General features: G+C 43.6%; 1 long non-coding RNA gene across 1 annotated transcript; it reads right to left on the bottom strand.

The window, feature by feature from the left end:
- Positions 1-4,058: 4,058 nt before the first annotated feature.
- Positions 4,059-9,167, bottom strand: LOC135981131 (uncharacterized). The gene is made up of 3 exons (XR_010598093.1): positions 9,037-9,167; positions 8,290-8,482; positions 4,059-5,484 (listed from the first exon to the last, which is right to left on the bottom strand). It is a non-coding gene; the product is annotated as an uncharacterized LOC135981131 (long non-coding RNA).
- Between the last annotated feature and the right edge of the window lie 18,656 nt (positions 9,168-27,823).

Below are 27,823 nucleotides of genomic sequence, written 5' to 3'. Positions count from 1 at the left end.
CCTCCCTTGGTATTCTACTGTTGAGAATAGCCCACTTCCACTTTAATTTAATTGTCTCATTAGCACTGACCCCCCCCCCCCCCACTTGGCAAGGCAACTCCCATTTTTTCATGTACTCCGCTCTTTGAGCTGATGAAGTGGGTTTTAGCCCACAAAAGCTTATGCCCAACTAAATGTGTTAGTCTCTAAGATGCCACAAGTACTCCTCGTTCGTTTAGCTTTAGGTCTGATATTGCAGTTCATTATAAGTCTGCACCTTTACTTTCCTATCCAAAAACAACAATCACCAATTCCCTGATTGCGTTAAATAATCTCAACTTTGAAAACTTTTTGGGGAAGAAATTCTCTTTTGTTTATATAGATGCTTTTTCCTGCCTGGAGCTGGAATTCAGTCCGAGTTTTATCTATCCTCTCATGTCATAGTGATTGCTGGGATCATCATTATAGAGCCAGGGCTTTGTGTGCTGCCATCCTCGATTTCGGTTGCCCTACAATTTAGTATATTGTACTGTCATCTCTTATAAGTCCCTATCTCCCTGTTGTGTTTGAACAGCAACTTTTGCCTGAATTTCCCTCCTAAGCAATTTAGAGCATAACCATCACTTACATTTGATAGATAGGACCTTTCATTTAGAAGAAGCCCCTGGCACTTTGCAGACTGTAAATGCAGAGCTCTTTTACCCACTGCCACCTCCAGGCAGCGATTCTCTGCCAGCAACATTACACAATAGTGTTTTAGAGGGGATGTGAAAAGAATGGATGGTGTTACTGATTTACCAGTCTCTCTGCAGAAGTATGTTTCCTCATTATTTACTGACAATATATCTTGTCCCAGACCCTCATAAACGGGAAAAGAACCCAGCGAAAGACAGCAGCTTTAAAAGAAATATGACAACAGTAAGTCATTTTAGCGGTGTACAACTTTTTGATGACAGGATGATCCCTTGGACTGAGGTATCTGACCCAAAACCCATTGAAGTCAATATTTGGAACCCTGGAAACTCTGCTGAGAGTACTGGCCTCTTTCTATTATACATAGAATGTGCACTGCCAGAATAAATTAATGCTCCATCAAATCCAGTATCCTGTCACAGACTGGCCAGCAGGGGATGTTCTAGAATCTAGAAGAAAAGGTGATGGGGGGAGTAGTATAAATAGATAAATAACTAGTGTCATACCAATGGAAGAGTGGGTGGCATCCGGGGTAACCAAATGAAGGAGAGAGATCACTTTGTCTTAAAAATCCAATTAGTCTATAATGCAGCCAGAGTACTCCCACTCCTGCACAGCCCCAGAGCTGACTACAGACTAGCTTGTTCTCCACATGAACACTAGGAGGATGTGTGTTAATCATATAAAGTTCCCATTTCTTTTATATCCGTCTAGCAGGTGACAACCAAAGCTACTTCTAACTGCAGCAGGCCACCCTGCTCTGATCAGCAGTCAGAGCCCTGCATTGCTACTTGATGGGGGAGTCTTTGAACTCTCCAGCCACATCCAACACTCTTGCATAACAATAGCAGCTGCTCCACACCCAGGTAGCAGCACACCCACGAACAACTTCTCTTCCAACTTCCATTCTCCAAGCCTTTCTCAAAGCACACCCACTTGCAATATCCATTATACTATAATAATTAATAGTGCTCTAATACAAATAGAAAGCTATGAAATTATCCATAGATCTCAAAGTGCTTTTCAAGGGAGGTCAGTGTCATTATCCACATTTTACAGATGGAGAAACTGAGGCCCGGGGAGGGGAAGTGACTTGTCCAAGGTTACCCAGCAGGTCAGTGACAGAGCTGGGAGGAGAACCCAGAGCTGAAGTCCCTGTCCACTATCCACTAGGCCATGCTCTATACCAACATCAAAGGATGACTTCATGAGATGTGACACAATATCGTATTGCCAGCCCCAAGCATTCAAAAATCATGAGTCAGTCCCCCTCCCCCAATCATGAGATTGTAAACAAGAAACATTGAGTTCTTTTTAACTTACCCTCTGCTTTTTCAGTTGTTAAGGTTCACATTTTTCAAGTTTTCTTCCAGAGAGTCTCTCATAATCACAGGCCTTCAGAAGTTGGGAATTGAAAAAACAAACAAACAAACGACAACAAATATCCCAAGGCTCAGGAGAAACATCACAAGAATTGGCAATAGTGCAATCGTTGTTAAAGGGGCAAATACAGCTTTGTTTTGTACATAGCCTAACATTCGAGTTCTATCCCGTCGATTTTACACAGTTAAATAGTAAATAACAGCAAAGAAAGAAAGAAAAGCAAAAGTAGATTGTTTTTAGATGAGACGGCGAGTCAATTAGGGGACAGAAAGGGGGAATATCATCCCAAGGTAGCAGGGGAGTTTTGCTCACACTGTTTAGACTACATGTGATATTTTATTTATGTGGATTTGGGGTTAGATGTATCCACAATCCCCCCCTTCAACCGCTATGATAATTCCCACTGATTAAATGACACCCTCTGACATGCCTGGTAGGGGGAAAAAACGGCCAAGTCTGCGGTTGCTGGTCTTCATTAACAATCAACACTGCGATGCTTTCTCATTTCGTTTCACTCCTTGGGAGTCCTTTCCAAGGAATAGGCTAGAGAACCAGAACATTTTCAACTGGCCCTGTTGACAAGGCTTTTCTGATAGGTTGGCTCCCATTGGTATCATCTGGGTTAAGGTGCTAGAGATGGTCCTGTGGCATCAAGCTTTTTGAAGAGAAGAGTTTGATCCCAGGTGCATTATAGTTCTGATTTGCTCATTAGACCAAGGAGGCAGGAGTCTTCTCCTCTGCACAGTGATAAACAAATAGAGCAATGGCGAAATATGCAGTCTGACTCTCTTCCCCCTTCCCCACTCTGTGGCATAGATCAAGAGGAAGTCACATAACTGCTTTCCTTTTTTAAAGAGCGCCCTAGCATGTATTTCTTTATTGTATCGTTGTAATCTTCTGCACTTCTCTAGAGCCCACAATCCAGCAATCCTGGCTCCCAGCTCTTTGCTCTAAACTACTAGACAGTTTTCATTGGGATTTGCACTTTTATAGTGCCAAGGATCTCAAAGCACAAATGGTATTATGCAGGGGGAATACACACAGTTCCCAGGCGCCTGCTCTAACCACTAGACAACACAGACTTAAAGCAGGTTTACGGAGGTTTTTACATGAAAAACTCTCTTCCCCCCGCCCCCCAAATCCATAAAGACATTGCTTCATCCTCCTTCAGATTCAACTCTGTGCTGCCAACAAAACCCTCTCAATGCTACTTGGGCACAGCTTGCTTCTTTCTTCTGGCATCTGTTTGCTTCTTCATCCACCTGTTGTGTTTTGTCATAAGCCAAGCGATATGGGCTAGGAGCTGCCTTTTTACTTCATTTCTGTACAGCAAGTCAGGTGCTGATTAGGATATTCAGGTATCACTAGTATACAAATACTAAATAATTGTTCTTTACTCTTTTCACTTCTATAAGCTCTTTCATGTAAGGATCTCAAAGCCCAAATAGCATTATACAGAATGAATCGACAACTTCCAGACTCCTAGTGTGGTTACAAACTCATCGGGTCAGTTCTGTTTTTAAGCTGGTTTCTTGTTTTTCTTCCACTAATTTACTATCAACTCTGCTTATCGGAAACATTGATTTACATTTCAGTGGCAGACTTGTGGCTGTGGGGATTTGAGGCAGGCTTGATGAGCATTTTCACACCCTTAAAGCAAACAGGTTGTCATTTCTCCCTAAAGATGTGAGTATTTGAGTAATGTATTCCTCTTCTTAGGTTTTCCGGCTCTTTGGCCATTATTACTCAAATACACATCAGTAATTCCCTTCCTCAGAACCAGATTCTTATGATTGTATAATAATTTACTGCAAATTAACATTTCATTAAAATCAAAGCAATAAAAACAAAGCAAATAACCAACCCTCCTGACTGAATATTTAACTACTCTGCTTAAAAACCTCAGCAGGCAAAAATAACTAATTAGGCTTGCAAAAGCAAAATGTTTTGACACCAGCCGTGACTTTAATGCAACAGTGTTGGGTATTTTTCCTAAGCTCAGAGTATTTCTTCCCAAGGAGACTTTCAAAGCAGAAATGGTCTCCTTATTTCAGTAGATAATTGGTACCATTGTAAGTGTGACAAAGAAAATTAAAACATGGTAGTGACCTGAAGTGCAGCCTTAATCAGCTCTAATGAGCAGATGACTACTGCAGCTTTTTATCCTGGTCCTTTTTTGTCTGAGAAAATGGGAGTACAAATGGAATTGAATCAAAGCCTGCAGATCTGAACACCCACAAACATTTTCCTTATGTCAGATTGGCTGGGACCTTTGGGTTTTTTTTCCATCTTCCTCCGCACATGGGACCTGGCTCTCTGCTTGGATCATGTGGGTATATCTCATCAATTCCCTGACTTTACAGGGGTCTCGGGGATCGGTGGTGCCTCGATCGCTCCTGTTCTCTCCCTGTGACACACAGTTCAGTCACCTAAGCACTGAAATGTTTTAATCTAACCAAAGTGTCTGGACTTAATGCATGGGTGTCTGGGTGAAAATGGATGGCCTGTGGTAGCCAGGAGGTCAGACTAATGCTCCCTTCTGGCCTTAAGCTCTATGGGAGTTCAGAGAGGGGGTTATTCAGCAGCTAAACCCAGCTCCACTATATATAGATATAGATATCGTGTGGGCTGAAACTTAACTCCAGCATTGGAGTCCTCTGAACATTGAGGTATAGAGTTAGCAGACAGTTTCTAAGTCCAGATATGGAGCCTCAGTTTGCAGCTGGAGCCCATAGCTTAATTCTGCATGGTGCAATACCAATGGGGCGTCATGGATTTATAGGATCTGTGCTATGTCCCGGACCATAGATGGTCTCCCAAGGGGTCACTCTCTTTCACAAAGGTAGGTCATGTGGCCTCCAAGGCTGAGCCTTCGGGCTCCAGCACTCTTGTTTTTCACCATGAACTCTGCCCAGGGAGTCTGAATAGGAGTCTGTGTCACTCAGAGACTTTATCCCCTTCAGGGATCAATGCATGTTCACAGGTATCTGCAGCGACTTTTCAAAACAGAGTAGGGTTTATTAGTCAACTGAAATACAGCATCAAGAAGTCCTTTGGTCAGCATAGAGAAGCCAGAGGTTTAGAGACTTCAGAGTGGCCAAAGCCAGGGTTCCACCAATCCAAGCTGCTGTAGAATCTCTCTTAGCTCTAGCGCTTTCTCTTAGTCCCAGGAAGGCGCTGCAATGCTTCTGTGAGCCCAGCTTTTATCACAGACACCTGACACCTCTTCCCCATGCTATGGTCACATGTTCAGCTGCCTCCCCAGGTGATAACTGTCAGTCATCTGGGTTGCCATTGTCTCTTCTGGCTCCTCCATTCACATGCATAGGCTCTGTTCAATGCTGGTGTCCAATCAGGTGGCTACATGAGTGAAACACCTCGGCCTTTCCCTTTACACTCATTCATAGCAATACAAAACACCTAGGGAAACTGAGGCATACATGAATCATAAAAATATTACTAAAATTCCCACATTCATCACAGGATGCTATTCATTCCTAGCTTATGTTTCGTGGATGCCAGAAGGAGAGGTAAATTACTGGAAGAGTGGTGCTTAGAATCTTTTCTTTGGACTGGGTGCATATCTTAGCTATAGCTCTGCATATTGGATTTTTAAATATATCTGTTGTAAAACACTCTAATAAACAAAGTAGTTTACATTATGAAGGAGCAAACAAAGTTCAGAAGGGAAAAGAAAGATTTCTCCTTCAACCTTCACCCATTTCTAGAACTGGATTCAGCTCAAACCTTTTTTTTAAATATTGTGGGTTGGCCGCACGGAGCTACTTATACTCACGAGTACTCAGCTGTAAAAATGCCAACTCCACTTCCAAATGTTACATTTTTCCCTATCTCTATAATAGATTAAAGCAAAATCCTGAATCCAAACACACCTAAACTTTGAGGGTACAGTATTAGTAATTGGATCTGGATCACTATTTTGTTAATGTACTTGTCATTCTATAAGACCCAAATAAAACCAGTTTGGGCCCTGAAGTATTTTGCTGTTTAAAGTTCATTTGCAATTCAAGCAGTTAGCAGTAAAATACACTGGGTCTATTTTGCAAAGCCCTCCCCCAGCAGAGAATGTTCAGATCCCACATTTGGGCATTTAAATCAGCATCTAAAACTGACATGTATGTGCTTAAGTCTGAGTTGATTTGTATGATGCCAGGGTTTGAAAATAAGGCTTTTCCGTGTCTGTTTTGGAAAGTTGTATGGAACAGAAAGTGCTTTAAAAACCACCAGAACAGAACACTAGAAAATGCTAAAACACTATAAAGTGTTCTTGTCAGGGACAATCTTACAGAGGACTGGAAGCTAATAGATTTCTTATATTCCTTTATTGTTTACAGTGTTGTTGCAGCCCTGTTGGTCCCAGGATATGAGAGCGACAAGGTTATTGAGATACTATCTTTTATGGGACCAGCGTCTGTCAGCAAAAGAGAAAGAAGAGTTCTGTGTAGCTCAAAAGCTTGTCTCTTTCACCAAAAGAAGTTGGTCAGATAAGATATTATCTCACCTACCTCGTCTCCCTCATATTCCCATGAAGCTTTGAATGAAGTACTGCTAATCAGCACGAAGAACAAATAATATTGGGAATGCCAACTCGTATACCAAAGTATATGGTTAAATGTGCTACGTTTTCCTTCTATGGCAATGAATGAAAGTCCAGGAGAACACAATTTATTCCTAACAACTTCCACTGTTACATGGATTACAAAGCAGTTTAAATTTGAAATTGCATATTACCTGTGCTATAGTGGAGTGAAAAGAAATGGGCTATTTGTTACAGTGGAAAAGCATGATATATTTCATAAAGAAAGAATGATGTATTGTGCTATTTATCACTCTCTGGACCCAACCCTAACTACAAACAGCTGGCTATATAAGGCCTGGTCTACACTGGGGGTTGGGGGGGGAGAGGAGGGGATTGATCTAAGTTACGCAACTTCAGCTACGTGAATAATGTAGCTGAAGTCGACGTACTTAGACCTACTCACTGTGGTGTCTTCACTGCAGTGAGTTGACTGCTGCCGCTCCCCCCCGTCAACTCTGCCTGTGCCTCACGGCAGTGGAGTACAGGAGTCGACGGGAGAGTGCTTGGGGATCGATTTATTGCATCTAGACTAGACGCGATAAATCGACCACCACTGGATCGATCGCTGCCCACCGATCCGGCGCGTAGTGTAGACATACCCTAAGGGACTAAGGGCACAATTAGAAGGAGAAATACAAATTCTCTTATTCTGTCGATGGAGGAGAGGCTGATTAGTTTACAGTTAATTGCTCAGTGATTCTTTCCAAGGAATAATTCTTGTAAATTCAGACCACATGTTAAATGCCAAGCAGAAATATAAAAGGAATCAGTCTTCCACTCAGTGATAACAAATGGGAATTACCAAGTAGGTACTGAGTGCCTTGTGGTTAGGGCAGTGGGATAGGGATCTGATTCTCTTTGTGCAGTCATTTACAGCTGTGCAATGCAAGTGCAAAGTGGCTGCAGTAAAATGCTACCACTTAAGCGTTTTACACTGCCTCTGCACAGGGGTAAGTAGATATACAAGGTGCCTGGCAATGGAGAATCAGGCTCTAGGGTCCACAGAGGACTTCAGTGTTGTGTCACTGAGGGCAGGTCTACACTTAAAACACTGCATCGGCACAGCTGGAGCAACAATGGGATCCACAAACCCAGAGTTAGGCACTTCGATTCCCTACACAATGCATGGGGAAAGATAGGAACCTACAAATGGGATCCACAAAAGCCAGCATGCTAGGCAGGGAGCTGCCTGAGCTAGCCAATGGAAGATGCTAACAAAAGGTTTGTGTCCTAAACCTCATCCCGCTCAGGGATTTAGGTGCCAAAGTCCAGATTACAGGCCGGCACCTGTCTCTGCTTGTGATCCACAACTGGGGACCCGTCTCAGAGAGTCAGATGGCCTTAGCTCCGTTCTTGCAAGAAACGCAGGAGAAAAGATTTGAGTAGGGGTTTCCTATCTCTCAAGACAGTGCCCTAACAACTGGGCTATGAGGCAGTCAGATGTGGGTCTCCCTCAAGCTCTTCTATTGAAACGGTTTCATTTTAAACCACCAGCTGCATTTTGCCGTCATGTCACCCATTATGATCTCATCCGCCATGCCAGGATGTTAGGGTGGAAACCCTCTGGTGAGAGGAATGGATATCGGTTATAATCCCCAACCAGTCCCTCGTTGCCGACCCCACGATTTGCCCACCTGGTTTTGACCTGCCCCGTCGCCAGTGGTCCCTGTTGAACAGGTTCCGGACCGGGCAAGGTCTCTGTGCAGCCAACACAGACGATGACACACATTGTCGAGGAATGCCTGCTGCCTAGGTTCAGCGGTGGCCTAGAAGAACTGCATCACGCCACTGAAGATGCCATCGCTTGGCTAGACGACTATGCACCTGCTAAATAAATAATTTAGTATAAATAATTATATTTGGAACAAGGAGACAGGAATCCAGGTGTGCCTCTGCTCCCAGGTGGGTGCTCTAAGCCACCATCCTAGAGTGTCATTCTTACTCTCTCTCTGGCCCCCTGGCTGTTTTGTGGATCGTAGTGGTGCCTAACTCTGGGGTTTAGGTGCCTGTAAAGGGTCAGACTCACCCCTGCGGCACCTCCTGCTGGTTGCTTCGGGAATTAGCTCAATCCAGCCTCCGGAGCACCCTCTGCAGGCCGGTGATCCGCCTTGCCCCTTCTGGCCCCTGGGTCTCTCCCAGGACCCCGGTGCCCCTTGCTCTGGGTGCTGCCCCCTGGCAGTACCCACACACGCTGGGTCTCCCCTCCCAGGGGAACCCCCACTCACTATCCCTACCACACCTCAGAATAAGGCCACTGTCAGTCACCATCTAGCCCCACTCCCTGGGGTAGACTGCAGTATCAGTTACTCATCACAGGCAAGGTTGGGTTTGGACCTGCTGCCTTGGCCTACCTCTGGGCTGCCCTCTGCAACCCCCAGTACCTTTGGCCCAATGCTAGGCCACAGCCTGGGGCTTTCCAGGCTGGAGCTCCCCAGCTCATCTGCCTTTCCCTAGCCCTGCTCCACTTAGGTACTCTGTCTCAGCTCCCTGCAGCCAGGCCCTTTTCTCTCTGGGTGTAAAGAGAGACTGCTAAGCTCCTGCCTCCCAGCTTCTTTATACAGGCCAGCTGAAGCCTGATTGGGGTGTGACCCAGCTGCGGATACTTCCCTCAATCAGCCCAGGTCTTTCCTTCCACAGCCCCAGCCCTCTGCAGCACTGGCTTTAACCCTTCCCAGGCAGGAGCGGGTGACTACCCCGCTACAGTGCCTAAATCTCTTTGTGGATCTGAGCCTAGTAGTCGGGACTCCTACGTTCTACTCCCAGCTCTGTCATTGACTGATATTTGACTTTATGCCTTAGGGAAAGAACATAAGTACCTACTTCACAGAGGTGTTCTACAGATTCATTAATATTGGTCAAGTCTTTTGAGATATTCAGATGAACGTTTCCCTGTTAGTGGAAACTATTATCCTCCCTCAACCTTCCAACAATGATCAATCAAAATGGGAATTGTGTTTGTAAACCCATTGAGTTTACTGGCATTTCCACAAATTAATTACACTGGAGTTATTCGTGCCTTTGAAAATCCCTGCTCCCTAGAATTTGCAAAACTCAAGCAATTTTGGGGGCCTACACCTGTGAATCTCTAATGTAGCTATCACCTTGCTATTACACCACAATAAGAGTTGTGTGCTCAACCTTTTATAGGATCGGGGCCTTTGATTTGCATGATGTCTGTGCATACTACTTTTTTGGCAGGGATGTGGGATTTTAAAGTTCTCTTTATACTGAAAAACGAGCCTGAACCGAGACTCTATATCTGAACACCCACAAACTTTGGGAAAGTAAGTCAGATCCAGATCTTCTCTGAACTTCGTGGCTTGGGATAAGGTTCTAGTTGAAAAACCGCCAACCCCAGCCTTTTAGTTTTGTTTGACTTTTATGTTTTCCATGCAAAAACCATAAACTGGATCCGGCTCATAAGCTTCAAGAAAATCAACCCGCACTTACGGATTTTGTTACAAAAATTTGCCATGGCTCTAAACAGAATGTGCTGTGTCCACGTGAGAACTCGGAGTTAAGATCAGTCATTGCAGCCTGGAGCCATAGTATCCCCAGGAGACTAATAAGAGGGAGATCAATCAGGAAAAGATTTTAGTTTGGAAAAATTGAGGGAGAAGGGTTTTCTTGTTCTTCCTGTTTGATTTACCAACCCAAAACAGTGTGTATGTGGCAGGTGGGAGAGCAAGTCAATTATTTGTTGTTGATGCTCGAGCAACTTAGGCTAAGGAGAAAAACTAACGATAATTGTGGTTCTTTAACCCTGCAGCACAATATTATTGAACCTGGTGCTAATTTTGCTACCATCCTACTGTGTCTTAAAAACTCTGACTCATTTTAGCAAGGAGGGTGGCAAGGAGGAGAAGAGGAATTTAATGAGAAAAGCAGTATATTAATTTACTTTATCTGCCCAAGAAGCCAATGATAATGACCTAGCGTGACTTTCTTAGAATGTTCTTCTTTACAAAAGCAACACACAAGACCGTGGGTAGTAGGCAAAGGCCAAGCTCTCTTCCTGGATTTAAAAACAACCTCACAAGATGTTAAACTGGTGTTTAAAAACCATGTTGCAGCAATTTTGTGGTTTGGTTAATAAGTACAGAAAGCTTTTTCTTTCAATCATATCATTTCAAGTTAATTGGTTCCTGCAGGTTCTTCTTATTCACTTGCAATACAAATGCAATCTCTGTATTAATAATAATATAGCTTTCATTACTTTCTTTTGGATGATGATAACTATGATACACTGATTTTTCTTTTCATTTTTCTGGGGAAGAGGTGGGAGACTATATTAGCAAAGCTGATCTATAAAGGATTTTGTGGTATAGAGGCCAGAAATGAACTCAAGTCGCTCCTTGAGATTCCCCTCTTCCCCCTCTACTCCCTATGGTACAAGCCTTGAGTAACCAGAGAGGCCCAGAATTACAAGTGATGCCCAGAGAGATGGTGGAAAAGGATAGCGATCTGATCTGAAGAGGAGGAAATGCCAGCTGCACTTTGGTAGCTCCTGCAATATTTCTGTCAGAAACTAAGAGTTTGGAATAGCACACTACATTCTAAACAAGGCCTGAGTACCAGAAAAACAGCTGCAGGTTTATAGTTTTATGGATAATGGTGCCGAGACCAAACACTGTAGATCATATGTGATCGCCCTTTACAAAACAATCAACACATCTGCAAGCCAAGTATGATCCATATTTTACCTAGGAGAAGCTAAGGTACAGAGAGATTGAGTGACTTGCTCAAGTTCAGAAACAGAATTAGGACTCAGGACTTCCCAGCTTCTAGCCCTTTACTCAGACCACCTCTTCCTCTAGAGCACAGAAATCCCAATTACCCCAGTTAATTATTCTGGGTCCTATTTTATTTTCCAATGTAAGCAGCAAGCATTGGTAAATTTTGGGTTCTAATGGAGCTATGTGAAATATTCTTGGACCTCTTACTTGGGAAGGTTTGGTGACCATAGGCAGAGCTGTGAAAACATCCATTTATCCCTGAGATGGCTCATCTTTCTTCTCCTCTACCCCCAAATCTCCAAACCTGCCTTCCTGAAGACATCCAAGGTCCCTAGTTTTCCTACTGATCCGGGGTCTAGCTGAGAGAGCAGAGGGGGTTGCTGATCTCCAATGTCCATGTAAACCTAGATCAGTTTGTGATCCTTTTCACAATCTAAGCCCTGGAAAATTCATACTAGAAGTGTCCAAATGATAATTCCATTCTGCGGCAACTTTTGAGGTTTCAAAATTTGTTTTCCACACTGGAACAAAAACAAAACTTTTGTGAAGGTTTTCAAAAACAGAATTGTGTCAAAACATTCTTTTTTGGATCAAAACCTGAACTTTTTGATTCAGGTCTCCCTCTGTCTTCCTCTCATCGGAAGTGATCAGAGAGTCCTGTACCAAACACCTCTTCCTGATGAAAACTTTGTCAAAATAGATACGTCTCCACGAAATGTTTTGGCTTCAATAAAATAGCATATTTAGATGAAATCTAATTAAGTTGACAATGTTCCAAATAGCTCAGATTCACCCATCTGTAGTCCCATTCTCCTTTAGTACAATCTACCAGTGTGAAGCTAATTCCAAGCAGATGGATCTGATTTTAATTCCTCTGGTTTTGCTACCTTCCCCATTTCCATCATATTAAGCAATTCAGCTACATTGGGAAACATCCTCCTTTTACTTCTATACAAGGCAAACCACAACGCTTTTCCTTATAGCTTGTGGTCCCTGTAACCTAACTGGATGCTTTTAGCCAACATCCACTGCTTTCTCATACATGGAATTTTGAAACCATATCAAGCTTGTACTCCATATATCACCGAGGAGATCAGTCTTTGAGGTGTGTCATTTTTTAAAATTTATTGGCATTAAATCTCTCATGCATATATGATACCATGAGCTCCTTGGGTCAGGCACCAACCCTTATTGCATGTCTGGAAAGCATCTAGCTACCATAAATGAATGAATGATGATGATGATGATAATTAGAGCTCGTTGGAGAATATTTGTCAAAACAGTTTTCTATGTGAAAATGCTGTTTCTACTAAACTCAATTTTTTTTGCAAAATCATATTGATTTCACTTCAATTTTGTTTAAAATTTGGAAAAAATTTTTTTGAAATTTTCATTTTTCATTTTGAAGAAACTTTTCTTTTAGTAATTTATTTTATAGAAATAAAATAATAAAAAGGGTCAAAATCAAAACAAAACATTTTGAATTATCGAAACAAAACATTTTGGTTGACCTGAAATATAGATAAAGCTGTCTATATATTGAATTCTGCTTTGTGAAAAAAATTGGCTTTTCTTCCTGATTCAATACAAAAGGATTGTTGTTTCTTTTTTGAAATCTCAATATTTTTCACAGGATGGGAAATCCATTTTCTGATCAGCGATAATCCTAAAGTGCTTTCTCAACTCGAAAAGATACACAAACGATACAGGAATTACTGAAATGTAACCATTTCTGGCATGAAGCAAAGCAGATACTCAATGGTGCACAGCAACTATATAACAGTTTAGGACAGGAAGTGAAGATTACCACATTCTTACTGAAATTTCAGGAGGAATTTCTGATAGTCAGGACCACAGAATCTGACAGGATACCATGGCTAACATACGCCTTTTCTTGATGAAAGTACCATAGAATCTTCAATGCTGTCTCCCTTGAGAGGTTTCAGAGTGGTAGCCGTGTTAGTCTGTATCAGCAAAAACAACGGGGAGTCCCTGGGGCACCTTCGAGACTAACAAATTTATTTGGGCATAAGCTTTCGTGGGCTAGAACCCATTTCATCAGATGCATGAAGTGGAAAATACAGGAGCAGGTAGAAATACATGAAAGGATGGGAGTTGCCTTACCAAATGTGAGGTCAGTCTAGCGAGACAATTCACTTAACAGCAGGATACCAAGGGAGGAAAAATAACTTTTGAAGTGGTAATGAGAGTGGTCCATTTCAGACAGTTGACAAGAAGGTGTGAGTAACAGTAGGGGGAAATTAGTATTGGGGAAAATAGGTTTAGGTTTAGGTTTTGTAATGACCCAACCAGTCCCAGTCTTTATTCAGGCCTCATCTGATGGTGTCCAGTTTGCAAATTAATTCCAGTTCTTCAGTTTCACATTGGAGTCTGTTTTTGAAGTTTTTTTGTTGAATTGCCACTTTTAGGTCTGTTATTGAGTGACCAGAGAGGTTAAAGTGTTCTCCTACTGGTTTTTGAATGTTATGATTCCTGATGTCAGATTTGTGTCCATTTATTCTTTTGCGTAGAGACTGTCCGGTTTGGCCAATGTACATGGCAGAGGGGCATTGCTGGCACATGATGGCATATATCACATTGGTAGATGTGCCGGGGAATGAGCTCTGGATGGTGTGGCTGATGTGGTTAGGTCCTATGATAGTGTCCCTTGAATAGATATGTGGACAGAGTTGGCACCGGGGTTTGTTGCAGGGTTTGGTTCCTGGGTTGGTGTTTTTGTTGTGTGGTGTGTGGTTGCTGGTGAGTATTTGCTTCAGGTTGGGGGGGGGGGGCGGGGGGCTGTCTGTAAGCAAGGATTGGCCTGTCTCCCAAGATCTGTGAGAGTGAGGGATCGTCCTTCTGGATAGGTTGTAGATCCTTGATGATGTGCTGGAGAGGTTTTAGTTGTTCCCTATCGATTAATTTCTACTACTCTGGCCAGTCTAGTCTTAAAGTGTCTCAAGAGATGGGGCTTCCACCACTTGCACTGGGATACAGTTCCACAGTCTCGTAGATCTCCTTTTTAGGCAGTTTCTCACTAACATTCAGTCAGGACCAGGGCCATGCTGGGCATTTATTCTGCTTTGAAGGGACAGCACACACCACTACAATCTTCCTCCCAGATAGTGTGAGCCTCCTTTACTGAGCTGGCTATCCAGGTAGATACTACGGTGTGAGAGAAAGGGCAGGCATTCATCTCTAGCAATGCTCCTCATCTCTTTAGCCACTGGTAACAGTGGTTGGATATTAGAATACGTTGCCCTTTGGGGTGAAAAATCTTTCCACCATCAAAACCCTGCTAATGGCAAGATACAGGGAAACTTGACTTTGCACTTGTAATTCCTTTGGTTTCCCAAAGCAGGTTTCACTTTGGGAAACAGATTAAAATGACGTCCCCGAGGCATCTACGAGGCGAGAGTATGAATCAATTTTTCAATGTCACAAATTCACTGTAGCTTAACCAATCCCTCTCCTCCCCCCAAGCCACTGGTACCTCTGGGAATTGAGTGAGGCTTTACTGATTGGCAGCCAGGTACAGCAGTCAGCTAAAATCTGCCTGCTTTTGGAGGAATGCAGTATTCTGTGCCTGTCAGCTTCTTCTCCTGCATTTAGGACTATTTCCTGCTGCTGATTCAACTGACTAGTCCTGGGCAAACCTCCAAATGTTCAAAGATTTAGCTCAGATAAGCATCTAGATGCTTTTCCAGACCTCTTGAGTGGGCAAAACTGGTTCAGAACACTCATAATGACAACGATAATACTCAGTGGCTCTGAAAGTGCTTTACAAAGGAGGTCAGCCAGTATCATTATCTCCATTTTACAGATGGGGAAACTGAGGTAAAGAGAGGTGAAGTGACTTGTCCATGGTCATCCATCCAGCACGTCAGTGGCAGAGCCACAGATAGAACATAAGAAGGGCCACAGTGGGTCAGATCAATGGTCCATCTAGCCCAATGTCCTGTCTTCCGACAGTGGCCAGGGCCAGATGCTTCAGAGTGAGTGAACAGAACAGGGCAATTGATTGAGTGATCCATCCCCTGTTGTACAGACCCAGCTTCTAGCAGTCAGAGGCTTAGGGACACCCAGAGCATGGGGTTGCGTCCCTGAACATCCTGGTTAATAGCCATTTATGGACCTATCCTCCTTGAACATATCTAATTCTTTTTTGACCCCAGTTATACTTTTGGCCTTCACCCTGGTTATGAGTTCCACAGTTGACTGCGTGTAGTGTGAAGAAGTACTTCCTTCTGCTTATTTTAAACCTTCTGCCTATTAATTTTCATTGGGTGACCCTTGCTTCTTGTGTTATGTGAAGGGGTAAATAACACTTCCTTTTTCACTTGCTCCAAACCATTCATGATTTTACAGACTTCTATCATATCTCCCCTCAGTTGTCTCTTTTCCAAGCTGAACAGTCCCAGTCTTTTTTAATCTCTTCTCCTATGGAAGCAGTGCCATACCCCTAATCATTTTTGTTGCCTGTCTCTGTACTTTTTCCAATGAGATGGGGCGACCAGAACAACTGCACACAGTATTAAAGATGTGGGCCTACCATGGATCTATGTAGTGGCCTTATGATATTTTCTGTTTTCTTATCTATCCCTTTCCTAATGGTTTCTAACAGTGTTAACTCTTTTGACTGCTACTGAATATTGAGCAAATGTTTTCAGAGAACTCTCCACAATGATTCCAAGTTCTTTTTCTTGAGTGATAACAGCTAATTTAGACCCCATCATTTTGTATGTATAGTTGGGATTATGTTTTCCAATGTGCATGACTTTGCATGTATCAACATTAAATTTCATCTGCCAGTTTCTTATCAATCACCCAGTTTAGTGAGATCCCTTTGTAACTCTTCACAGTCAGATTTGGACTTACCTATCTTGAGTAATTTTGTATGGTCTTCAAACTTTGCCACCTCACTATTTAACCCTTTTTTCCAGATCATTTATGAATATGTTGAACAGCACTGGTCTCAGTACAGATCCCTGGGAGACTCCGTTATTTACTTCTATCTGGTGTGAAAATTGACCTTTTATTCTTACCCTTTGTTTCCTATCTTTTAACCAGTTACTGATCCATGAGAGGACCTTCCCTCTTATCCCATAACTGCTTACTTTCCTTAAGAACCTTTGGTGATGGACCTTGTCAAAGGCTTTCTGAAAGTCCAAGTACACTTGATCACTTTGCCCATGTTTGTTGACATCCTTAAAGAATTCTAATGGATTGGAGAGGGATGATTTACCTTTCTCTTTCCCTACGTCCCTGGTCCCTACATGGGTTGCAACAACAAGCTTCTCCCCAGCAGTGCATATAAGTCTGTCTAGATATCTCAAGAGGTCTGCAGCCTTCGTACCTGGCAGGCAATTCACCATGTGGTTCTCTCGGTCATCACAAACCCAGCTATCTATATTTCTAATGATCGAATCCCGCATTATTATTACCTGGCTCTTCCTAATAACTGGGGTTCCCTGGGTATCCTCAGTGTGAGAGGATACCATGACATCATCTAGAAGAAGGGTCCCAACCATGGTATTATTTCCCTCTGCTCCAGCTTGATGTTCTCCTTTAAGACTTTCATCCTTCTCAACAACACCGAGGCTGTCAGATTTGCTGTATCCCTGGAGGTCTCAACTGTGTACCTGTCTGTCTCCGTTAGCTCCTCCAGTTCAGCCACTCGGATCTTAAGAGCCCATACTTGGTCTCTGAGGGTCATGAGTTGCTTGCAACAAATGCAGACATACGTCACCTGCCCACAAGGCAGGTAATCATACATGTTGCAATCAGTCCCCACTCTGCTGCTGGGCTTCTGCCTGCATTATTTTTACTCTTGCAGGGTTTTTGTTCGTTTGTTTGTTCTTTGTTTTTTGGGGGCGAGGGTGATTTTTGGCTCAAATTTCAAGTATGTTTGTTAGATCTGGCTCTCATGTTCTCTCTTCAAACTCCCTTGTAAAATTCCCCTGTTCCCTAGCTCCCCATGTCAATTAGCAGCTGTCTTTTTAAGCCCCTGTTTTCCTTGAGTTGGCTCTGCTCCCTTGCCAAGGGACTAGGGACCAAAGGACAGCAGGCTAGAGCCTTGTTAGGAAACTTTTAGCCTTGTCTAGCTGGTTGCTAGGCTCAGCATACACCCCCCCAAACAGACCACACTATAAACTTCAATCAAGCTGGCACAAGGCAAGCAAGCCTCACTCCAAGGGTCACACAATCACTCCTTAATCTGGAGAACTCCCTTACAAATCTCTCATTTGCTGGTCTTGTTTGCTAGCTCGAACCCAATTTTCCTGTGTCCCAAATCCAGGGCACTATCCATTAGATCATAGGAAGAGAGGGCCAGATTCTTAAAGAAGCTGTCTGCAGCTGCTTTATTCGACAATTCTCCAAATAATCTGTCGGTTTGGAAGGGAATGGTTGTGAAAGCTGCTTCTCTTGTGAATCGGACTTCAAGGTCTGGAGGAAGAGACATTGATGCGCTGTTAAGTTGGTTGCCTGGGCCCTAGGGGGGAATCAAAATGTATCCATTTGCAGCATCAGCTTCAAAAGGACTTTGAGGCAAATATTTTATTCAGCAGAGTTGGAGGTCTCCTGTCTCTATAGGGCAAGATTACTGATTTCTGTACGACAGGCCTTAGGGTCTGGCTGCGGAGTCTCTACTGGTGTTTGGTGCATTGAGTCACAACTGCATCATGGAGCCGAACATGAAAGGGCAATGCAGAATAGGCAAAGCAAAGTTGGGACAATCTTATTCACCTGTTTACAAACCCGGTAAAACTTTTAAACTTCTGATGTTCAAGTCAGACTTGAATGTTATGGGCCTCATTGATTTACATTAAGGCCCCCTTTACACCATTCTGGGGGTGAAAAGAGGCATTATAGTGGGTGTAAGTGCAATTTATTCTCATTGGAAGAATTTACTCTGCCAGAGCAGTGCAAACTTGAATGAGTTTTGCAATCCAAGAGAGGAATTGCCGTTCCTGCACTGTCATAAGTAGCTTCCCCTTTAGACAATGTGGTATAATGGATAGTGCACAGGACTGGGAATCAAGGGACCTGGTTCTATTACTGGCTCTGGCACTGGCCTGCTGGGTGACGTTGGGCAAGTCACATCACCGCTCTGTGCCTCAGTTTCCCCCATCGATAAAATGGAGATAATGGTACTGCTGTGCTTTGAGATATATTGATGAAAAGCACTATATAAGAACTGGGTATTATTATATTAAATCCGTTTTTTTTATTGGGGCCTGTGACAGGGTTGGGACTCACCGCCACAGCGTCTCCTACTGGTCGCTGTGAGGAATCGGTCCGATCCAGTAGAGCGCCTCCTTCTGGTGATGTCCCGTCTGTCGTCCTGCAGGGGTTGGCGTGTGGACCCGCTGTGCTCCCGACGCACAGGGTCCTCTTTCTGGAACACTGCCCTCTGACAGTGTCTTTCTGTCTATTCGCACCCCCTTCCGGGGGAGGGGGTGATCAACAGCCCCACACCTTTAAGTCCGATCCCTACAGTCGAGGGTCTGGCATGGTTCCGGCCGGCCGCTCCCTGCGGCCTATGGCTGAGTGTATGGCCCAATAGAACAATAAGGGGGGAAGGGGGGGACTCAGGCCTGCCCACTACTCTGAGTCCCGGTCCAGAGGCCCTCTGGCGATAGTCTTGCTGTCCTCCTTTTCCTTCCTCCTCTGATTACTCCTCTGGACCGCTTCCCCAATGGCCCTTCTCTGTGCTAGGCCTTCTCCTTCCAGACCTGCCGCCTGGCAGGCTACAGAGTAGGGCCTTCTCCCACTCTCTAAAGCTGGCCTGCACTGCGTTGTCCGTGGTGCTGGCCTCCCAGCTCTTTAGACAGACTGACTGCTCTCGCCCTGAGCAGTCTTTTATATGGCTGAGCTGGGCCCTGATTGGGTGGCCCCAATCTGTCCTCTGATTGGCTCCCAGTAAGCCCTTCTCTGATTGGCTGCGCGTCTACGCAGGCGCCCAGGCCTGCCGCAGCACACCCTCTCCGGGCGTGGGGCAGCCACCCCACCACAGGGCCCAACACCCCAATGAGTTAGGGAATTATCCCCATTGTGCAGATGGCAAATTGAAGCACAGAGCAGGGAACTGAACCTGGGTCTCTTAGGACTGAAGCTAGTGCCCTAACCACTGCCTGCTGGAGATATAGGACAAAGCCCCGTTACAAAGGAGACAAAGATGGCATTTGTCTTACCTATGCACCCTTTGGATTCTGGACTCCTCTAGGGGTCAAGACAATTGTCGGAGAAAAACGAGTCCTCACTCTGAGTTTGAAGCAACAAGCCAGAGGCAGCTTTATTTTCTTTAACACTTGCAAGGGGAGAGTACTCGCGGGCAGGGGTTCCCTTCCTGAGGCAGGTTTCCGTTAGATAAACAATTAGGGCAAGCATTTATACCCTTTGTTACATACAGTAATTATCAACAACTGCATTTTGTTTATACATATTCCTTCCTGATATCTTACTTTTCTCAGCAATTTTCTGCTACAGTCTGCTTTCCATTCTTATCTAACACAAGGTCAAAACAATATCTCTTACAGTCTGTTCCCACTCGCCTAGGCCCTGCATTAAAGTCTCGCGTTATTAAACAGAAGAGTTAGCCTGACTCTTGCTCTTCCTGGAAGACTAAGATGTCTGCGTTTTTCCCAACTTCCACACTAGCTAAAGTAGAGCAGGCCTTGTCTGCTCTAAATTAAGGCAGCCTGTCCCAGGCTGACCATGGGATGCTGTGCAGCCCAAAATCCTGATAGTGCCACATGCTACAGGTCCACCTCTGGGCCATTCCTCGTGTTGGGGATGCTTACAATGACCTATGGGCTATTCTGGGGACACTCTTTCCTGGCCAGTTGCAGCTCTTTAGCTGGTAGTGTCTGGGGACTGGACTGGGGGACAGAATCTGTCTCTAAGATCTTTGATCTAAATCTCCCCTGCTGCAGTTTAAACCCAGTACTTCTTGTACTGTCCTCAGTGGATAAGGAGAACAATTAATTTACCCGCCTCTTTATAACAACCTTTTACATTCTTGTCTAAGTTATTCTTCACTTGTTCTTTCCCTATTTTAACCTCCGATCCTACCCTGTTTACAGTGATGTTCACTAATGTTACTCATCCAATCGCTGCTAACCCCTTTGGTGAAAACTGAAACAAAAAATAGCATATAACACTTTGGCCATTGCTGCATTTTCTGTTATTGTCTTTCCCCTCTCATTGTGTAATGGGCCTACCCCGTCACTGGTCTTCCTCTTACTTCTAATGTATTTTTAAAATGTTTTCTTGTTACTCTTTATGTCCCTAGCTAATTTAATCATCTATAATTCTTAATGTAACCAAACTGATTTTTTTTTACTTAGTTTGTAAGATCTTTGGGGCCAGGGCAATCTTTTTGTTCTGTGCATGTACAGCACCTGATACATGACTGGGGCTCTTTCAAGACACACAGTTTTTATTAAGTTTTAGATGGAGAAACTTTTTCACTTCCTATCTGAGGTTTCACACTGCGGGTTTGAACCACGGCCATTTCTAAGTCCAACAACAAGTCAACTGCACTACAGCAAACTCTTTCAGAATAAACAAGCTGGACAGTGTTGGCCTGTATTGGTGACGTTTTCTTCTAACCGAGTGGGTAGGAAAGACATGCTGGATTATTTACTCCCAGCGCTGATGGAGAAGTGAGTGAATATACTTTGAGGAGGAAAAAAAAGTGTTTCATTAGATGTGTGATGCAAATGAGGCTATAACATGACGTCGTAAATCCAGAGAGATAGAAACTGAGCAATACTCTACCTGAAACTGGTGAGAATTCTTTTTATTACCTATTATTGTAAAATTAGGCTTAAAAAGGACTTGAAAATACATTTTTGGGGAAAAAGCTGATCTGACTGGAGAGATGGACAAAGTGATTTAGCAAGATTTCTCCATCAGTAATTTCCTATGCTGCTTTGAAACCTAGATTACCTGATAAACTAGGCCCCAATTCAGGAAAGCACTTCTGCGTACGCTTCACTTCAGCTGAAGACATTTTGACATAAGCACGTACTTAAATGCTTTCCTCAGTAAGGATGCTTTTCTGAACAAGAGTCGTAGCTTGTCAACTCCTTGAGGCAAGGTCTAGGAGCCTGCTCCCATCCAAATAAATGACAAAATTCTCATTCGTGTCAGCTGTGAAGAATAGGATGTGATAGGGCTGATTTTCCTATCACTTACTGATTTTTTACAAACAATTTCACTCACTTTTGTGGGGTCCCTGCCTTACCTATCATCTTATCTACACTATTGTCATGTTGACTCTAGACTCAGATCAGCTCATAGTGCCAGTATTGATTGCTCACATTATATTTTCAAACAAGCACCTTCGTGCTTTTTCCTATGCCATCCCACCCCCATGCATGGGAAGAGCCCTCTGTATACATCCACAAGGTCGCCTCATTGTCTTCCTTCAAATCCCTCCTTAAAACTTTCATCTGCCATGATGCCTATTAAAAAATTAATAAGGATTACGCAGGTTGCGTGCTATGACCACTGTCCATCATGCTAACCAGTATTGTTTCATTGTTCCCTTGAGCTTCCCCCAACCGTTTGTTACATCCATCTGTAGTTTCTTGTCTTATACTTAGATTTTATATGCAGTGTAGCTGTAGCTGTATCAATCCCAGGATATTAGAGAGACAAGGGGGGGTGAGATAATATCTTTTATTGGACCAACTTCTGTTGGTGAGAGAGACAAGTTTTTGAGGGATAGTAAAAAGCACAGGAGTAATACAAGCAAATTTAGACCACAGAACCAGAGCTTTCCATAGCTGTAATTTTGAACATTTTAACTATTAGCCTTGGAGGTGAAAGACTGTCTCTGCTTCATTGGCAATGGGATAATCTCCCCCAAATAATGTCAGAGTGGTCTTGATTCTTCTTTAACGTTTTTGACAACTGAGTCAAACATGTCAGTGATACAAGAGAACAAATTATACGTGACATTTAATTCTTCATAGTTTAGCTTTTCTTTTCACAGAGGATAGTATCAGCACTCAGTTCTGATTCAGAGTTATTATAAATAATAACAAAAATCTTCAAAGGGCTATTAAAGCCTGGTGCCTCTAGTTAAATCAATCTCGAACTGTAAGAGATCAGATTGAGATGTATGTAGGAGGCAGATTATCTAACATTTCTAAATCACTTTACATGTCTCAGCTCAAACTTTTACCACTAAAAGAAGAAACCAAAAAGAACTATTTTTTTCTTTGGGTTCTGACCATCAATGGATATTGATCACTTAATGAGGCCAGTCTTTCAGCTTCAAATAGCCTTTGATTAAACTTTCACTTGGCAGCCTTTAAAAATAGATTTTGTATCATCATGATGAATAACCTCGTTCCATAAGAATATTATAAAATGCAGATCTAAGAGAAAAACATAAGGGGATAAGCAGTGAGTTGAAATGAGAAGGCAGAAAGTTGAAGGAGGCATTGAGCAAATATGGAGTAAATGAGTCATATACTCTGAGATGCTTTTGTGACACTTCAAATATTGTAAGGTCAAAATTGTATTTAACTAGAAATGGATGTAATAATCATAGTCAAATGTATGAGTCTAGAGACTAAACCCTGTTAAATCTGAGTGTTCTGCATTTGCTATATAAAATCTGATTGTTTATGTGAAGAGGCTATAGACTTTCCGGGATGTAATCACAATATATGGAACTATAGACCATCTTAAAGAGGAGGAATTTATTATACTAAACGATGAACAAACTACAGACAAAGAAATAGGATTCTACAGAGATCAAGTTCCAGCTTTCTCTTCCTTGTTTATTAGTGACCATATGCTATCTAGAATTCCATCTAGCATGTAGAGATATCTAACAGCTGAATATCATACTGCAAGTAAATATTATTCATAAGGGAGGTAAGCCAGTGGCAAAGGAGGAAAGGGGCAAGGGTCTGCATGCCCAAGAGCTTCTTGGGAGAAGTAAATATATCATTAAGGATACGATAAACAGGAAGACATAATCTCATATTAGTTAGCTTCAGTACATAAATGAGGATCAGATGGATTAAAAACCTATTTATTTTTTAAAAAATCCAAGTGCTTCAGAAAAAAGAATGGACTCTGTTGCAAGAGATGCCATTTGGGGTTAATCATCTACAAATAACATCTACCTGGATGGCTTAAGAGCTTTTTTCCGATGGGGGCACACTCTTCTTTCAACACTCTACTTTCAACAGGAGTTGTTTTAGAATGTAAGATATTGATTCCAGCATGTCCATATACCAGATAGCTCCAGATATCTCTGGGCACCTGTGATGGGTGTGAACCTCAGAAGGTTCATTGGTTTGGAAAGGTTATCAAGGGAAAGTTTGAATGTTTATCTGAACTTTGATGATCTTTTTCAGTTGTCCTGTTTTCTATCCCATCTTCCCCTAATACCAACTCAGCCGGTCCTTCTCCCTTTCATCAGAGTACATCCATTCTTTCCACTACCATAATCCCTCAAAACGCCATCTTCTTTTCCAACTGGCCTCAGACCTTCAGGGATAATTAAGGATGGCGTCTGGCACTTTCTTCCTCTGAACTATGACAAGCAGCTATATCTAACACTGACATTCTTGGGTGAGCATCAATTCCCCCACAACCTCCCCTCCTCCCCCCTGACTCCAGAACAGCCATAGACCTTCTATAGAGCACCCAAGATGAGTTTCAGTAGAAGTAAGATTCTTCCTATGTGGGTGGGGTCATATCATCAAAAAGAAAAGGAGAAGTGGGAAACCAGCTAAAACATGAGACCTAGAATGATTTTGGAATTAGTTGAAGATTTAGGTTAGAGGTTGGGTACAGTTCAGGATCTGGACAGGAGCTTAGCCAATTTTTTTATTGAAGCCAGTTCCACCTATTCAAACCAGATACCAGAGCAGGTTGTATTACGCAGGTATCTGCCAATGTCTATTTTTATAATGGAAACATAGATGGACTTTAAAAATAGCACTACTGGCTTGATACAGCAATTCTGCCTCAGGTCTGTTTCTGTATTAATGTACTAATTAGTAATTAACTTTTTTTGGGGAAAAAAAATCTAATGACCAGCATTTATTATCCTTTGATAAACTGAGCATCACCTTCATAATGTCGCTGATTAAATGCCAATTTAGGACACTTAGTTATTGTAAACAGCACAGAAGAAACTGACACACATCCTGAATGATTTAGAGTTTAAAATGTTCATTAAAAATCCTATGTCTGTTCTGTCATGTGTAGGCTTTCCTTCGTATCTGACTTGACATTAGCTTGATTTTAGAGTACCGTATTTTCCGGCGTATAAGACGACTGGGCGTATAAGACGACCCCCAACTTTTCCAGTTAAAATATAGAGTTTGGGATATACTCGCCGTATAAGACTACCCCTCTTCCAACGCACACCAAATAAAAATTAAAAAAACATCAGATTTGATTTCAATATGGTAATTTTAATTCAAATGCTTATGACATGCAGGTACTTAGCAGGAAAACTGTCACTTATAAACATAAGGCTGTTTGTCATCAAACATGTAAACATAAAACAGTGCAAGTGGATTAAACTTTTCCTAATTCACTCTAAAGCTGAAAGGAAGGATAAGACAATAAACCCATGGGAGCTGCCATGCTGTTTGTTTTCTAAGCTGTCAACCAAACTGGAACTGATGATGATAGGAGGAAGATAACAAACAATAGAGAGAGAGCAAGTGCCGGGCAAGTCCCTGGCGAGTTAGCAACGCCCATCATAACTGCAAGGTACGGTATTTTTACAGGTTTTGCTGGCGTGACAGTTTCCCTTTAAAAGCCTTCAAAATCCTCCTGTTCGTCATCTGATATCATAAGTACATCAATGACATCTTGTGATACATTTGTAAGGCAGTCATCGTATGGATCGAATTCCGTATCAGATGGTGTGGCCTCAACTTCGGCTTCCTCTTCATCTTGCCACAAGTAGTCGTCCTCCATACCATCTAATGAATTTGATATGCCACACTTCTTGAAAGACTTGATTACTGTTTCTGCATCAATATCATTCCAGGCTTTTATGACAAACTTGCACAAAACATCCAACTGTGGAGCACGCATGTTTCCTCCTTTTGTGAATGACTTTTCGCCGCTAACCATCCATTCACTCCACTGTTCTCGAATGCGATCTTTAAATGGCTTGTTTAGGCACACATCCAGTGGCTGTACCAACGATGTCAATCCTGCAGGAATAACTGCCGCATATGTGTTTTAGTCTTGCAAGCCTTTGCTTGGTGCTGGGAGTTAAATGAGCCCTGAACATATCCCACACCAGTAGACTACATTTTTGAATAAGTCCACCTGGTCGCCTGCTCCATACATTATCAAGCCATAGCTTTACCCCTTCTTCATCCATCCAGCCTTTTTCATTCACATGTACAAAACAACCAACAGGGAACTTGAGTTTCGGCATTGTTTTTCTTTTAAAAATAATCATTGGTCTCAGTTTGGCGCCATCAGCTGTGCATCCTAGTACCACTGTAAAACTGGACTTCTCATGTCCTGTTGTTTTAATTAAAATTGTTTTTTCACCTTTTTGATGGACAGTTTTATTTCCAACTATATCAAAATTCATTGGAGTTTCATCCATATTTCCAATACTACTTAACGCATAGCCATGTTTAGTGTGCTGTTTTATTATGTATCGATGGAAACTATTTACTTTGCTATCAAGATCTGCAGGTAATTTTTGGGCAATTTTCGTCTTTTGCCTCAGTACCATATTATGCCTTTCCATGAATCTAGTACACCAGGATACAGTGGCCTTAAATCTGTTGCTGTGATCTGGGTTAGATTTGGCCCACTGAAGTGCAAACAAACGTATTTTATTTCGTGTCACTACATAACCATTTTGGCGATGCTCATTCACCATGTCTGCTACATGTTTTTCAAGTTCTGGCCAATGTGGGGTGCCTCTTCTTAATGCACACTTACCCCTTGGCATACTCTTTAATGCTTTTTCATTTGCTTTCCAGTCCCGAACCATCTTTTCTGTTACTCCATATTGTCTTGCAGCAGCGTAGTTATTATGTTCCATGGCAAAGTTTACAACTTTAAGTTTGAAACTGGCTTCATATTTCTTTCTTCTTGCTGGTGGAACCATGATGGGGTTTTGACTGTTGGACATTTGTATACTGTACTGTATGTACTGGTGCTATACTGTATGAACAGGTACAGATACTGGTGCTGTACTGTATGAACAAGTACAGATACTGGTGCTGTACTGTATGTGGTACCCAGTATACAACAACCAGCCAATCACGGCAAGCGATGTACCTTACCGGCGATTGGCTGGTTGTTGTATACAAAGCCTGCTTGGATTGGTCAGCTCTCCCTGCCTGCCCAGCCCTCCCTGTCTCCAAGACTATCAGAGCGGTAGCGCAAACACGCCTCTTTCACCCGTCTGGCCCGCCCTTGTATCCTATTACCTCCTTCTCTGCCTCTCAGATCTCGCACATGCGCGCCAGGAGCGAGATCTGAGAGGCAGAGAAGGAGGTAATAGGATACAAGGGCGGGCCAGACGGGTGAAAGAGGCGTGTTTTTCTGGGCACAGCACCGCTCTCTCTCTTTTTGCCATATCCCGGGCGTCCCGGACGCCTGCAGCTTGCTCCGCCCTTGCTGCTTTCATGCGGCCGCGGCCGTTTTTGAGCTCCCCCCACCATATGCGGTGACCGCAGATTCTCCAGGGAGGGCAGGCCGGGGTGATGGCGGGGGAGGGTGCAGAGGGGCGTGCAACCCCCTTGGAAGGCAGATGCCCGAAGGGTGCTGCGCTGGGGGAGGCGGCTCAGGCTGGGGCTGGCACCCCGCTGTGGGGGCGATGCTCGATAGGGGATTTTCTCCCACGCGGGATGATCGGCCCCATAACGCACCAGGGGATGCAGGCCGGGAGGGGAGGGGGAGTGCTGGTCTCCTTCCCCCGGCCCGCCCGCCCGCCCGCCCGCAGCAAATGACTGCGCCCCCGCACTGCTCCTATAAGCGACCCCTTCCCAGGTGTCTCCACTGTCCCCTGCCCCCACCTTCGCTGCTCGCACGCCCGTGACTGACGCCCACCCCTTCGCCCCTTGTCCCCAGTACGGATTCGTCAATCACGCCCTGGAGCTGCTGGTGATCCGGAATTACGGCCCGGAGGTTTGGGAGGACATCAAGTAAGTGCCGCTCCCGGCGCGCTGCGAGGGGCCCCGGCTCGCTCGCTCTCTCTGTCCGGGAGCTGTCACCCCTTGGGGCAAGATGCCCTCCCGCCCCCCGCTGTTCGCCCCGATCCGCCCCTGGCCTGCTCCTGTGCGGATCGTGGCTCCCTTTCCCCGTAGGGATCCCGCCGCCCGGGCACTCCGCGGCAGCCACAGCTGGTTCCCACACTCCTGTCAGGGTGGGAGGGAGCGGAGGCAGCCGCAGCAGCCCGGGAGAC

This window comes from Chrysemys picta, chromosome 2 (genome assembly GCF_011386835.1).
Source record: "Chrysemys picta bellii isolate R12L10 chromosome 2, ASM1138683v2, whole genome shotgun sequence".
NCBI lineage: Eukaryota > Metazoa > Chordata > Testudines > Emydidae > Chrysemys > Chrysemys picta.
The sequence above is the reverse complement of the archived record's forward strand: the minus strand, read 5'-3'. Positions and strand labels throughout refer to the sequence as shown.